The following is a 14925-nucleotide window of genomic DNA, read 5'->3' on the forward strand; positions in this document are numbered from 1 at the left end:
TGAGTTCGAGCCCCGCGTCAGGCTCTGGGCTGATGGCTCGGAGCCTGGAGCCTGTTTCCAATTCTGTGTCTCCCTCTCTCTCTGCCCCTCCCCCGTTCATGCTCTGTCTCTGTCTGTCCCAAAAATAAATAAAAAACATTAAAAAAAAAAATTAAAAAAAAAAAAATAAAAAAAAAATAAAATGTTCATAATAACTTAAAAAAAAAGTCACCTTCTCCAAGGACCTAACAATCTATTTGGGGAGTCCAGATTTGTACATGAAAAATGAACAGGAAGGATTTAAATGTCAGTTCAAGAACACAAATATCTCTCAAGAACACAGAAAGATTTTCCTGTAAAGCACATAATTAATTACTGAATTAATTATAGATGGAAAGGGTTAAGTATTTTGGAAAGAATCTTTTACAAGTTTTTTGATTTTTCTATATTTTCATACATTTACTTTTTCTCTAAATACATATTATGTAGTTATTAAGGAAAACTTGCAATGCTATTTAAAATGCAACATCCATATACAGCACCATACTAGCTGGAGACCCATAGATTTTCTGTATCTTTCTTTCATACCTATTTGCTTATATGTGTATAACCTTTCTGTATGTGAGTATGTAACTTTTCCATATAGAATGAAAGAACTACCAATACACTCATCTCCAATTTTTAAACTTACCTCCAATTTTTAAGCTTATCATTTTGAACTTAAATATTGACAAACATTGATTGGATATCGATAAACATCAGGGATCCTTAGTATTATCGGAAAAGACTGATATGTGTGTCTCCATGCTTTTGGATGCTGAAAATAAAATGAATAAGAGAAATTCTAAACATTGAATACATTGTGATTTGAAGATATGGTAAGAAGTAGAATTAGGAAAGTTTGTTTTTCATAATCTGGTGGAATATGGAAGGTAGGTTAAAATGTTTGAGCTTTATCTCTAGAAAGCAGGAAATCACTGGAAATTAATTGAAACAGGTAACAAGAAAAATAGTAATATTTCAGGATGATAAAGTATCCATAGGATTCTCTGAAAGGAATAAATCTATAGGCAGGGAAACCATTTAAGAAGATATTTAAATAGTAGAATTTTGATGTAATAAAGAAAAAATGGATTGAGAAAGCAATAAATGTATACAAGAGATAGGATAAACAAGTTATCCTTACAACTGTGTTTTTTTAAATTTTTTGTTAATGTTGATTTTTCTTTTTTTTTTTTTAATTTTTTTTTCAACGTTTTTTATTTATTTTTGGGACAGAGAGAGACAGACAGAGCATGAACGGGGGAGGGGCAGAGAGAGGGAGACACAGAATCGGAAACAGGCTCCAGGCTCCGAGCCATCAGCCCAGAGCCCGACGCGGGGCTCGAACTCACGGACCGCAAGATCGTGACCTGGCTGAAGTCGGATGCTTAACCGACTGCGCCACCCAGGCGCCCCAATGTTGATTTTTCTTTGACAGAGAGAGAGAGAGAGAGAGAGAAAGAGAGAGAGACAGAGCATGAGTGGGGGAGGGGCAGACAGAGAGGGAGACACAGAATGCGAAGCAGGCTCCAGGCTCTGAGCTGTCAGCACAGAGCCCAATGCGGGGCTCGAACTCACAGACTGCGAGATCATGACCTGAGCCGAAGTCGGACGCTCAACCGACTGAGCCACCCAGGCGTCCCTCAGCTGTGTTTTTTATCAGGTGTCAACAGAGGACATAAAATCTCAACATTCAAATGGAACAAAATAGTAAGAAAATAGACTTGCAAAGATATGTATTAAACATGATTTTAAGTTGCATCTACCCACATTTATATACATTTCATCTAAGATTTTGCTTTCATGACACATCTTAAAATTGGGTTTATCAAAATCTCTCCTTTATCTAACATACCATATTCTAATAAACAATAATAATAAGTCTTATTAAGATCAAGAAGGTAATTCTTCACGTAAAACATGTCCACAATTCAATGACTTGTTACATGTTGTGTTTCATGTTAACATAATTAAAGGATTTCTTATTTTGCTTAAAAGATTCCCAATGTTATTATGTATTAGGTTAGTACTGAGAAGTTAACTATGTTGATTTATTTTCTGTATCTATTCCCCAGGATCGCAGCATTCCTTTTTCAAATGATATTTAAAATCTCAGAGATTAATATAGTACTGAGTAATGGTGGCACACGTGTAAAACATTAACACTGCCCTTTACCCATCTTGTATATTTCACATTTATTTGTTTAAAATATGAGCGGTGACACGTGGCTTCAAGCATCTGGCATACAGATGGAGAATTGTGGGTACCAAAATATCAGATCTATTTTGGTGGAGTAATGAATACCCCTGCGTATGTTGTCTTTGAAAAAGAAAGTTTGATAGTTTTGTACAAAGTGCAAGGAAAAAAACCCAGCATGTTATTGTTAACTTGGAAAAATCTTGTGGACGTGTTAATGGATATCACAGGAGATAAAGATCTTTGGATAAGATACAATCATTCAAAAGAAAAAGTCTAGATTAAAATAGTACTTGACAGAAAACCAAGTGCTGTATTTAGGTGGGAGCAGCTGATGGTAGGTTTAAGAGCACAGGTAGAGGTTTTATCTTTGCCAAAGAAGAAGTTTTATCTTTGCTTCTTCCGGTAAGCTCCATGTCCATATAGAAAAACAAAACAAAACAAAACAAAACAAAACAAAACAAAAAAAACCAAAAAACAAAAAACATAGAATGCAAGATCATCTACTGAGACGCTTTGGAGAAGATGGGAGTGAATAAATCAAATCAAGGTCTTAGAACCAAAGTTGGTAGAAACCCAAATAGGGATAGTGCAAAGAATTGCTATGCTCTCTCACTTTTCTAGATAAAACATCAAACTTTTCGAATTTACTTACCACTCAACTTCTTATTCCTTTAATTTTTGTATTGTTGTTATGTTTTAGGATTTCAGCCTGAAACTGAGCCTCCTTTTATAGGTTTTGGTTTTGAATGCACTCAAGATCCTCTACATATTTTTGAAACTAGAGTGACAAATGTTGTACACAAGAACTAGAACTCTAAAATCAGGGGGATTGAAGTAGTCTGAGTGTCATGAGGTGATTGTGTAAACCATACACTTTATCTAACCACATTGTATAGAGGTAAGCATGAAAAACTGAAAATATATATGTAAAAACATGCTTCAATGCTAGAACACATTTCCAGAGGCACAGAACAATGTTTCATTCCCATGCCTTTAACTGAAGTGACTTGTCTGTAAAAATACTAAATCAATAGGAAATTAATTTCTAAGAAAAAAAGGCTGTTGATTATAAGTCCGGGGTCTTTGAATCAAATTATTTGTTTTGAAAGATTTTCCATTTGAAGCTTTTTTTAGGTGCATAATAGTCTAGAAATATTTACTCACTCTGTATCTACATCTAAACATTTTATCCGTAAAGAAGATAAGCAGATCTATTAGTCCCAACAACTTCACTGAGTCACTTGAAAGTCAATCAAATGTAGGTACTATACATTGAACAGTGTGTAATTTTAGATTTATTCTAAATTCTAATTTTAGTATGTTGATGTTTGACTTTTACTCGGCTTACTGCTCAAGTTTTTCATCAATTAATTTACTGTCTTTTTTCTGGCAAGGACAGTAAGACAAGACTATTGTCACCCTCAAGTGTTCATTCTAGAAATTAAATCATGGTGTCTATTGTACCTTTCTTGAGATATTGACCTCAAAACTCTGCATCCAACATTATATATGTATATGTATGTGTGAAACACTTTCTGCCTGCAAGTCGTAATCTTCATTTTCCCTTCACTACACTTAACAGAACAAATTTAGAATTAGGACAACTATTTCTCATTGCTAAAAGAGGAATCATATTCCTTTGGAAGGGATTTACTTGCATTTCATTCCCAAAAGTTCCCCATACTTCAAGCAAATTTTCTAGTTTATATTTTATTAAAGGAGGAATGAATCATTTACAAAGACTTCCAAAAGTGTTTAGAAATACAAAGGCAATTGTTTGCTTGATAAAAACGAAACAATTTGTTATAAGTGTTTGCTCAAAATAAGAGACATCATATAAAAGATATCTGTTCAATATGCTAGCAGACAAGAGAACTCAAATAAGAGTGCAATTTGAGAACAATGTATGCTTCTATCTGCATGGCATATAAAATCTGCATGGCATATAACAATTGATTATTGATCAAATATTTGATCCATTATAACTGTTGCCATCCTTAAAAATTACACCAGTTTGGGGGCACCTGGATGTCTCGGTCTGTTAAGCGTCTGACTTCAGCTTGGGTCATGATCTCCCAGTTTGTGAGTTCAAGCCCCACATCAGGCTCTGTGCTGACAGCTCAGAGCCTGGAGCCTGCTTCAGAGTCTGTGTCTTCCTCTCTCTCTCTGACCCTCCCTAGCTCACACTCTGTCTCTCTGTCTCTCAAAAGTAAATAAACATTAAAAAAAATTACACCAATTTGTATTGCAGACATCTTTGGGGTTCTTTGTTGTTGTTTTGGTTTGGGTTGCATTTAGCTTGTTTGTTTTTTCCTTAACTAATCTCACTCTACACCCTCATTTTTAAACCTAAAGATTTTGGCAAGGGAATTATCTATTTCTACAATTTGAATATAAGGTATTTTATTTCCATCACTATAATAACTCTATAAAAGTATAATGGGAAAGACAGAGGGATCCATGTGCAAAAATTTAACTAGAACGTATACATACTAAACAAACAATTCTACCTCTCTGTAAATAAATATAACATAGTGATTACAAGGTAGGTATAGGAAATAACAAAATCTACAAAATCCTGAGCTGAAAATTCATCACTTCATTGGGCAAATAACTTAGGATCAATACAACAGGGGTGACGATCATTTTTTCATCTGAGATATGTATGATATTTTGGGGGTCTAATCCAGCATATTTTCCCCTCCTGATAATGACGTATTTGCTTTTAGGAATTTCACCGATGGGATTCTAGTGCACTTGTCAATTTTGTTCCTTCAGAATCCTTGAATGGTGGTCATGCTACCAGGCCAGGCAATCAGATTATCCTATATACCTATATATAGCAATTATCCAGAAGTAAATGCTAACCCAAAGCAGGGAAGTCTGTGCTTTCTCGCTATTGTTACCTGTGAAGATGATATAAACCCAGAATTGTGAGATCTGTTCTGCCATACACAGGGAAGCTTGCTTAAGCATTAAGCCAATAGAGAGTAAAATGGAACCAAGGGGTAAGAAAAGAAATATAGGCATCTGCCAACCTTTTTGAAGCATTTGAATCAAATAGTTTCAAGGCTAGCATCATCCTTGGACTTTTAGCCAGATTGCATTGGATTTCATCACCTGTATTCAAGACAGTCCTGATCAATACTTTGTAGAATTCTTGTAAGAAGAAAATATGAAAAGTGTTTACCAGAGCACATGGATACAGTGGGTACTCAATAGAGTATTATTATAAATATCTTTGTTATTATTTTGATCATATTAATGATGATTAACATGGTCAGTAGCATAGTTCCGGGAACCAGAATGCCAGGATTTTAATATAATCCCTGCTATGAAATTGATAGTGACTTTAGGCAAGTCACTTAACCATCTTGAACTTTGATTTCTTCATTAAAACGGGGTGGATAATGATACCATCTCTCACAAATTTAAGAGGAGAATTAAATATTAAAATACAATTTAAAGACCATAAAATTTGTAAGGAAACTTAAGTATCCTTTAATCCAATCATTTACCTGATGCTTGAATTCCCTTGACAAAACCTGGCAAGTTATCATTCTTCTATATTAAATACCTCCAGTGATAGCAGTTCCTCCTCTTTTGAAGAGAAGCTATTTCCAAATTTTAACCTATCCTTCTTATTCTGTTTCAGAAAGGTGGGTTCTTAAACTTCTAATCATCGAAATATTTATCTTCCTGGTTCATGCAAATTGAGACATAAGCCTTCTCCGTATGACAATCTTTCAAATAACCAAAGGCAGCTACCTCACAGGTAGGGTTGCCATATAATTTGTTGCCCAAACTGAGACACATTCATGGGTAAAAGGAGTAGTGTTAAAAATTATGCTAGGATAGCAGGCATAAATCTGGACTATCCCAGGAAGCTGGGATGTGTGGTCACCCTCCATGATGCTTTCTCTCCATTAGGGAAAACATTCTCAGTACCTCCAACTCTTCTTTTCATGATATAGGGCTAGTTCCATTTGAATGTAGCTATTCTAATTTGTTTGAATCTCCATTTTAGCTTAGAGTTCCCCAGAGCTGATTCAGGACTCCAAAAGAAAATACGTAAGTTCAAAAGCTCTGCACAAGAGTTTATCAAAGCAGCTCTTTGTAGGCAGAACAAATACTCACATAATCACAGCATTTGCAACAAATTGTGCTTTTTTTTTCTGTTTCAGTATATTCTGATCACTCAGCTGTATGCTATGGGAATGTAATTGAGTATTTAAAGAGAAAAGACTTAGATTTTGTCACCACACTTAGGGAAAAAACTAGGAGCTCTGAGTAGAAAAATACAAAATTGATTAAGTACAAAGGTTAAACAGGGAAAAATGAAAATATAAATGAAGTGGCTAAAGGAGCAATGGCAACATCTATTTTCAATCGCTCCATTCGGAGGCTGGGAATTTAGGTTGACAATCAAAATAACTTTCCAAAGAAACAAGAACATGTATATATATATTTATAGATATACTTTAGATATACTTGTACCATATGTTCTTGTCAGTAGAACAAATTTATAAAGTGGTTGTATTCATGGTGTATATTATTGGTGAATTCAGTTTAGAGACTTTTTTCCTAAGATAACCTTTGAGAACCATTATACTACATAGCCTTCAGTATTTATTATTTGTAAATATTTTAATTGCTTTAGATACAAATTGCAAAAATACTAATTATATAAAATAGTTTTAAACTCTTAAGCCACATTTTGCAAGAGGTATATTAGGAATTAAGGAAAACCAAATAATGAAATTATATTCTCTCTCTCTCATGAAAGGTCAATTACTTCATATCTTTTCACTGATAAATACATTTTGCACTAATTTATGTTCCTTACTGAAATTAGGAAAATAAAATTCTGCAAGTACCTTGGGTTATTCTATACAAGGGAGCTTATAGAATGCAGAAAATCATTAAAGATGATAATCTTTAGTTTGCTGTAGAAATTACTCTTAATGAGGTAAAATTTAAAGTATCTTTAATATAATTATAGAAAACATAGCAAAATACATTATTCTGTTACCTTCTAAGAATAGTCTTTATAGGAAAGTATTAAGATAAATAAATAATTGAGTTCCAAAACACTTGTATAATATAGTGTTTTGACTCCCCAATTTGCTTTTAATTTTTTTAATTAAAAATTTTATGGAGATCACTATAAGTTAACATGCAGTTATAGGAAATAAAATACAGACATCCCATGTACATTTACTCAGTTTTATCTAATGATAAAACATTGTAGTGTTTGTAGAATACCGCCAACATATATTGACATTGATAGAATCCACAAATCTGTTCAGATTTCTCTTGTTTACTCATACTTTATGTGCTGTGTGTGTGCTGTGTGTGTGTGTGTGTGTGTGTGTGTGTGTGTGTGAATTTAGTTCTATACAATTTTTTTCACATGTGCTAGCTCATGTATCACCACAGTCAAGATACTGAACAGCTCCCTTACTACAGGATACATCATGTTGCACCTATCTCCCTTCTGCCCCCATCTACCTCATACCTGGCACCCACTATTTTTATTTATAATTTTGTCATTTAAAAAACGTTATATAAATGGAAACATATGTTGTATGTTATTGAAGTCAACTTTTTTCACTTGGACTAATTCCCTGAATATATGTACGAGTGGTCACATGATTCAGTGGCAGATTCCTTTTTATTGCTGTCTATTGTTCCACGGTATGTATGTCCTGTAGTTTTTTTAAACATTCACCAGCCATTCAGGGTGATTTCCATTTTTGGCTATTACAGATAGATCAAATATTACAAAGAATGCTGTTAACATTCATGTACAAGTTTTTGAGTGAACATAAGTTTTCATTTTCGGGATTAATGATCAAGAATACAATTACTGTGCCTATGTAGCCTTATACAAAAATGTCTAACTATTCTCTAGAGTGAATGTCCTATTTTACATGCCTACAAGCAATGCATGAGTGATTCAATTTCTCCAAATCCTCACCAGCATTCAATATTGTCAATATTTATTATTTTAACTATTCATTAGGTATGTAGTGATATTACATTTTGTTCTTCATTTGCGTGTGTCCTCATGCCTAATGATGCTGAACATCTTTCCATGTGCTTACTTGTCATCTATATACCCTTTTCAGTGAAATGTCTGTGGCTCCTTTACCCATTTCCTAATTGGATATTTTTCTGTTCAGTTTTAACAGTTCTTTATACATTCTAGATACTGTTTTTTGGTCAGGTATGAGGTTTGCAAATATTTTCTCCCAATCTATACTTTGAATTTCCTTTCTCTTCACATGGGCTTTTGAAGAGCATAAGACTTTAATTTTGATGAGATCAAATTTAGCGTTTTTTCCTTTTAATACATTGTGTTTTTGGTGTCAAATCTAAGAACTCTTTGCCTAACCATGGTTCCAGGAGATTTTCTCCTGTTTTTCTTTTAAGTTTTATAGTTTACATTTTAAATTTGAGTCTGTAATCCACTTGGAGTTAATTTTTATACAACGTACAGGTTTAGGTCTAGGATGACTGTCTCTCTCTCTCTCTCTCTCTCTCTCTCTCTCTCTCTTTCTCTCTCTTTCTTATGGAGGCCCATCAGCATTATTTGTTGAACTCCTCCTTTAACTGCTTTTGCACCTTTGTCAAAAATCTGTTCAGCATATTTATATGGGTCTATTTGTCTATTTCTGGGTTCTTTGTTCTATTTCATTGATCTATGTATTTAACCATCAGCCAATAACACTTATTCCACACTGCCTTAATTACTGTAGCTATACACTGAAATTTAAAGTCAGATTCCTCTTAATATATTCTCCTTTGTCAAGATTATTTTAGCTGTTCAAAGACCTATACCTTTTCATATAAATTTAAAGTGTGCTTGTTTATATCTACAAAGATGCTTATGGGGATTTTGATAAAAATTACATTAAACCAATAGATCAATTTGGAGAAAATTGACATCTTTACTATGCAGAGTCTTCTAATCCATGGGCATGGTACTTTTTGGTCTTGTTTTCCTTTTTTAAAATTTTATAATTTTAATCATACAGATTCTGTACATCTTTTGTTAAATGTACACCTAGTAATTTCATTTTCCTTGGAGCCCTTGTAAATGGTTTGGTGCACTGACAGCACAAAGCCTGCTTGGGATTCTCTTTCTCTCTCTCACTATCTCTCTAGAGTTAAATAAACATTTAAAACTTTTTTTTTTAAACATATGTGTCGGAAATTTTTCAAATGCTTTTCCTGTGTCAGCTGATATGATCAGATGAATTTCTTCTTTGACCTGTTGATATTGTTAAACATATTATTCTCAAATGTTGAACCAAACTTAAACACCTGGAATAAATTTCAGTTGGTCTGAGTATATAGTTCTTTTTATACATTGATTTGTTTTTAATATCTTTTATTTTTAATGTTTATTTATTTTTGAGAAAGAAAGAGAGAAAGTGTGTGTATGAGCAGGGAAGGGGTAGAGAGAGAGGGAGAGAGAGGATCCAAAGCAAGCTTTTCACTGAAAGCAGCAAGCCCAATGCGGGGCTCAAACTCACAAACCATGAGATCATGACCTAAGCCGAAGTCAAACGCTCAACTGACTGAGCCACCTAGGCACCCCTGTTTTATAATATCTTATTGAGAATTTTTATATCTAAGTTAATGAGGCATATTAGTCTGTGGTTTTCTGAGAAGTGTGTGTGTGTGTGTGTGTGTGTGTGTGTGTGTGTGTGTGTTTCTTCTGCCTTGTCTTTGTCTGGTTTTGGACTCAAATACTGGTCTCATAAAATGACTTGACAAGACTTCCTCTTCTATTTTCTTAAATGCCTGATAGAATTCTTAAGTTCCCTGAATCTATCCTTAGTCATTTATACTCCATTATTGAGCCCATTCAGCAAATTTTTATTTGTTATTATAATTTTTAATTCTATGTTTTCCTTTTGATTCTTCTTTATTACTTTTATTTTTTGCTGAAATTTAAGTTTGTTTCAAGAGAATTTATAATCGATTTTTGAAGTACTTGAGCAATGGTTAATTTAAAATATTTTCCAGGTATTTTACTTCCACCATATAATTTATCTTGGTGTTATCATTAGTTGATGGTCTTATGTCATTCAAGTTGTGATTTTCTTGGTTGCTAGTATGATTCGTAATTTTCAATTGCCTGTTGAAAACTTTGTCTACTATTTTAGAACTCTCTAGTTTCTATTAAAACCTCATATTTTAGTAGGTGTCTTAGTCTCTTCAGGCTGCTATAACAGAATACCATGGATGTGTTGACTTATAAAGAGTATAAATTTATTTTTCCACAATTTAGAAGGTGATAAGGTCAAGATTAAGAAGACAAAAAGACTCTGTGTCTGATGATGGTTTACTTCATGATTCATAGACAGCTATAATTTTCACTGTGTTCTCACATGGCAGAAGGGGTGAGGGAGCATTCTGGAGTCTCTATAATAAGGGTCCTAATCTTATTCATAGGTCACCACTCTCATGACTAATCACCTCCCAAAGTTCCCACCACTATATACCATTACATTAGATGTTGGAATTTAGAATACAAATTTTGAAAGGAGCGAAACAGACATTCAGTCTATATCAATGAGCCTGTTTGGGTTTAGCACACCGATCTTGATCTACTTTTATGGGCTGTGGTTCCAAAGACAACAGTTTAATTTTTAGGGCATTTAAGGTGTTATTTGGATCTCCTGAGTTTATCTGGTGCAACTGGAGGCTGACTGGTCTCTGCTGATGCCACCTATGGTGATGAAAGTTGTTTCTCAGTGTAGACTTCTGAGTATCTTAGTAGGGGAAGATATCACAAGGATATCTTCACAGGATGGTGTTGAAACCCCCTCCTAATGCTTCTGAAGTGCTTCACTGTCTGTGGGCAGAGAAAGAGGATCTCAGGTCCATGTGATGAGAGGCTTCCTAAGCCAGAATGCTTGCTGTTGGTGGGTCTCTTTCTGGTTCTTCCTGTCTGTCTCAGTGTGGGTGAGGGAAGCATTGGGCTGGGGGTTCAAGGAAGTCTCCAGGACTGGGCCATTTGCTGTGACCAGGTCCCTTTTACTGGTTCTGCCCCTCTGTCCTGCTCAATTTTCTTTGTAGAGTTTCAGCACTCATATAAAGATAGCAAGTATAACACAAGAGTTAAAAGTCTTAATTAGTTATTTAACAAATATTTTTAATATCTTCTGAGTTTTCAGCTCTATGTTGAGAATGTCACATTGTCAAAAAATTTCATTGCAGAAATTTTGTAACTTTGCAAAGAAATATTTCCTGAAATATATATGTACAATTTTTCTTTTTTGTTATATTATGCACTGAATTAACATAAATGCTTCATATTTACTATAATAGGTAGAACAGAAAAATGTGTGTTTCTAATCATATTAATGGGACTGCCCGAGGATGCAATAGTATAAGTAATACAAAGCAAAGATACAGAAAGTCCAATCTTTATGATATAGCAGTGTACCTTATTTCATTCATAAGTCTCATTTATGATGTAAAAATGACTCTTTTATTTTTAACTCACTAAGTACTCACAGGTTCAATCATCATTTTCTCCCATAAAGAAAGATAAATTTCTGGGGCACCTGTGTGGCTCAATTGGTTAAGCGTCCAACTTTGGCTCAGGTCATGATCTTGTGGTCTGTGATTTCGAGCCCCACATTGGGCTCTGTGCTGACAGCTCAGAGTCTGGATCCTGCTTCAGATTCTGTGTCACCCTCTGTCTCTGCCCCTACCCTTCTCTCTCTCTCTCTCTCTCTCTCTCTCTCTCTCAATAAATAAATAAATAAATAAATAAATAAATAATAAATAGAACTTCAAACAATTTTTTTAAAAAAGAAATTAATAAACAGACTTCTAAAACTGTTAAAAATACATCTCTTCTACATACTGTCAGAGTTTAAAAAAAATGTCATAGAAATTTGGGAGTAGGGCTTGACAGATAACCAACACTTTTTATCCAAGGTATTAGTGTGAGGTGTGTGTGTGTGTGTGTGTGTTTAAGACACAGAGGTGGGCATGCTTTTTCTATTTAGCTAGAATTTACATGAACTTTTGCATTCTAATATAGTATATATCTTCATATTAGCATAGCCAGGTGAATGTTTTCAACAGTAAACCTGGCCATCTTCAGGATTTGCTGTGGGATTCTGCTTAAGAATATAAGATCCACCTCGCCAAATGATAAATCAACAGTAGTGAATATGAATGATCTGGAAAGTTCACTTAACAAAGCCTTAAAGAAAAGGATAGGAAGGGATAGGAAGAGGAAAAGAAGAAGCACTCAATAAATATTGGTGAAGTAAATGAGAGTTTTTCAACTAGGTAGTAACTCTGAAGCTAAATCATCTTGATTAAAGTAAGTTCTTTCACTCTTTACCTGAAACCTAGGAAATAAGAATTTTTATATTTATTTGATAGATGATGAAACTATCATTTGAAAGGGCCCCTATATCACATAGCTATCAAAAAGAAGAGCCAGGAATTAACCCCAAAACCCAACTTCTAAACTCACAAACTATCTACCCTGATGTCACTATTTACAATAATAACAAGTGGTAGAAACCAATCAGAATCTAAGAGTTTGTTTACTTATGATCTTGATTTGTAATCATAACATAGTTTCTTTTTAAAAAAAGTTTATTTATTTTGAGAGAGAGTGTGTTTGTGCACGAGTAGGGGAGGGGCAGAAAAAGGGGGAGAGAGAACCCCAATGCAGGGCTCGAACCCAGGAACTGTGAGAACTTGACCTGAGCTGAAATCAAGAGTCTGAGGCTCAAACCAACTGAGCCACCCACGTGCCCTGATACTGTATTTTTCATAACTTTGTGGCCATAAAATACAAAATTGCCCATATCTTTGTCATATGCATTTTATTGTTACAAAGCAATGTTTAGATTGCATCTGTGTTCTAGTTTCCATGTTCTTATTTCTGATGAAAATTTGTTTCAAGTTATGCTGACTAATGATTTCCACAAGGGGCTTTGAACAAGACTCCTCTCTCCAGGTAATTATATGCTAATCTATGTGTCGCAGGACCCTTTGCCCCCCCCCCCTTTCCAGGCTTTCTCGTATTTTCAGGAGGCCAATCATAATCCCATTCAAATAGCATGGCAGTGGCACTGAACAGGGCAAGAGTATTTGTTTATAAAATTACTTACCACATGGATTTGGGAAAACTTTGTCTCAAAGAACTAGTTAGTGCCTGTCTCCTAAAAAGCACTCTAATAACAGATGCCAGAAGTAGTTGATGGTGGTAGTGGTGCCAGAAATAGTAGGCATAGTATTACTGGGGCAGAAGCAACGTCTGGAGCCCCAAGCACCTGAAAGCTGAGCAAGGCTGGTGTTTGATTAGGACTATTAGATTATGCTACAGAAAAAATGAGTAACAAAAAACCTCAATGGTTTAATCAAACAAAGATTTATTGCTCACATAATATTTTTTTTTATTTACTTGGTTTTTGAGAGAGAGAGAGTGCAAGTGGAAGAGAGGGCAGAGAGAGAGAGAGAGAGAATCTCAAGCAGGCTCCACGAGCCTGATGCCTGACGCAAGGCTCCATCCCACAAACCAGGAGATCATGACCTGAACCGAAACGAAGAGTCAGATGCTTAGCTGACTGAGCCACCCAGACGTCCCTCATGTTTTAATACAAGTGTCTGGGCAGAAGGGTAGATATTCCTGATCATAAAAATTAACCAGGGACTCAGGCTCACAGGTAGCTTCTCACAGTGAATGCCTCCTTGCTGGCAGGAGAGATACAAGGGACACGAAGAGTTATGTATTGGCTTTTAAAACTTCCACCAAGATGAGAGACATAATATCTGCTCACATTTCATAGGCCACAGTAGGTTGCCTGTCAACGCTTAAATTCAAAATAATGAGAAGTAAAATCCTACCCTGTGGCCAGAAGGTGGAGAACCAGTACGTGCACCAGCAGCCCTGATCATGAACTAGTTGGTAATATCTGCAGCTGTTACACTTGTTCCATCTTAAAAGCATTTCTTTCCTTGCAGAACCATTATGAGTTTAGAACCTTGCAAACTACATCAGTTTGTTACCACTTTGAAATAATTAACAAGATACTTGCCTCCTCTGCCACATGACCAAAAAAGAGAATAACTACGTATATGCACCGAAACACATAATGGTAGGTTACATGCCACTGTAGGTTTCAGTGACACATCATCATTGCACATTTTGGACTTTCAATTTGTCATGTTATCATATATTGCTCACATGAATATACCTTAGAATTTTCTGAAGAAAGAAGATATAAACTCTATCTGAGGAAATGATGATCTATTAAGGAGGAAGGACTAAGACAGAAACAGCAATGATACAAGTTGAATATGGAATGGCATTTGGGCCACAGGAAGAATGTTCAAGTTGGTTGTGCTGGAAAGCAGTGTTCCTGAGAGCTTGAAGGGTAACTGGGATGTTGACAGACAGTAATAACTGCTAAACTTTTAGTATGTTTACTGTGTGCCAGGACCTGCTTTGTGTCATTTATTCTATTATCTCACTTATTACTCATTGTAAACTTCATGTTATAATTTAGAGACAAAGATACTGATTCTGACGCACCACACAGTTGGTAAGTAATAGAGCTGGGATTCAAAACCATTATATTCCATTCTTATCCTGTTGAAATGATACCTGAAAGAGAAATTGGGGAGAAATGTACAAATGGGGAATGTGTGACTAT

The sequence above is a fragment of the Neofelis nebulosa genome, chromosome 3, assembly GCF_028018385.1.
Source record: "Neofelis nebulosa isolate mNeoNeb1 chromosome 3, mNeoNeb1.pri, whole genome shotgun sequence".
NCBI classification, from domain to species: domain Eukaryota; kingdom Metazoa; phylum Chordata; class Mammalia; order Carnivora; family Felidae; genus Neofelis; species Neofelis nebulosa.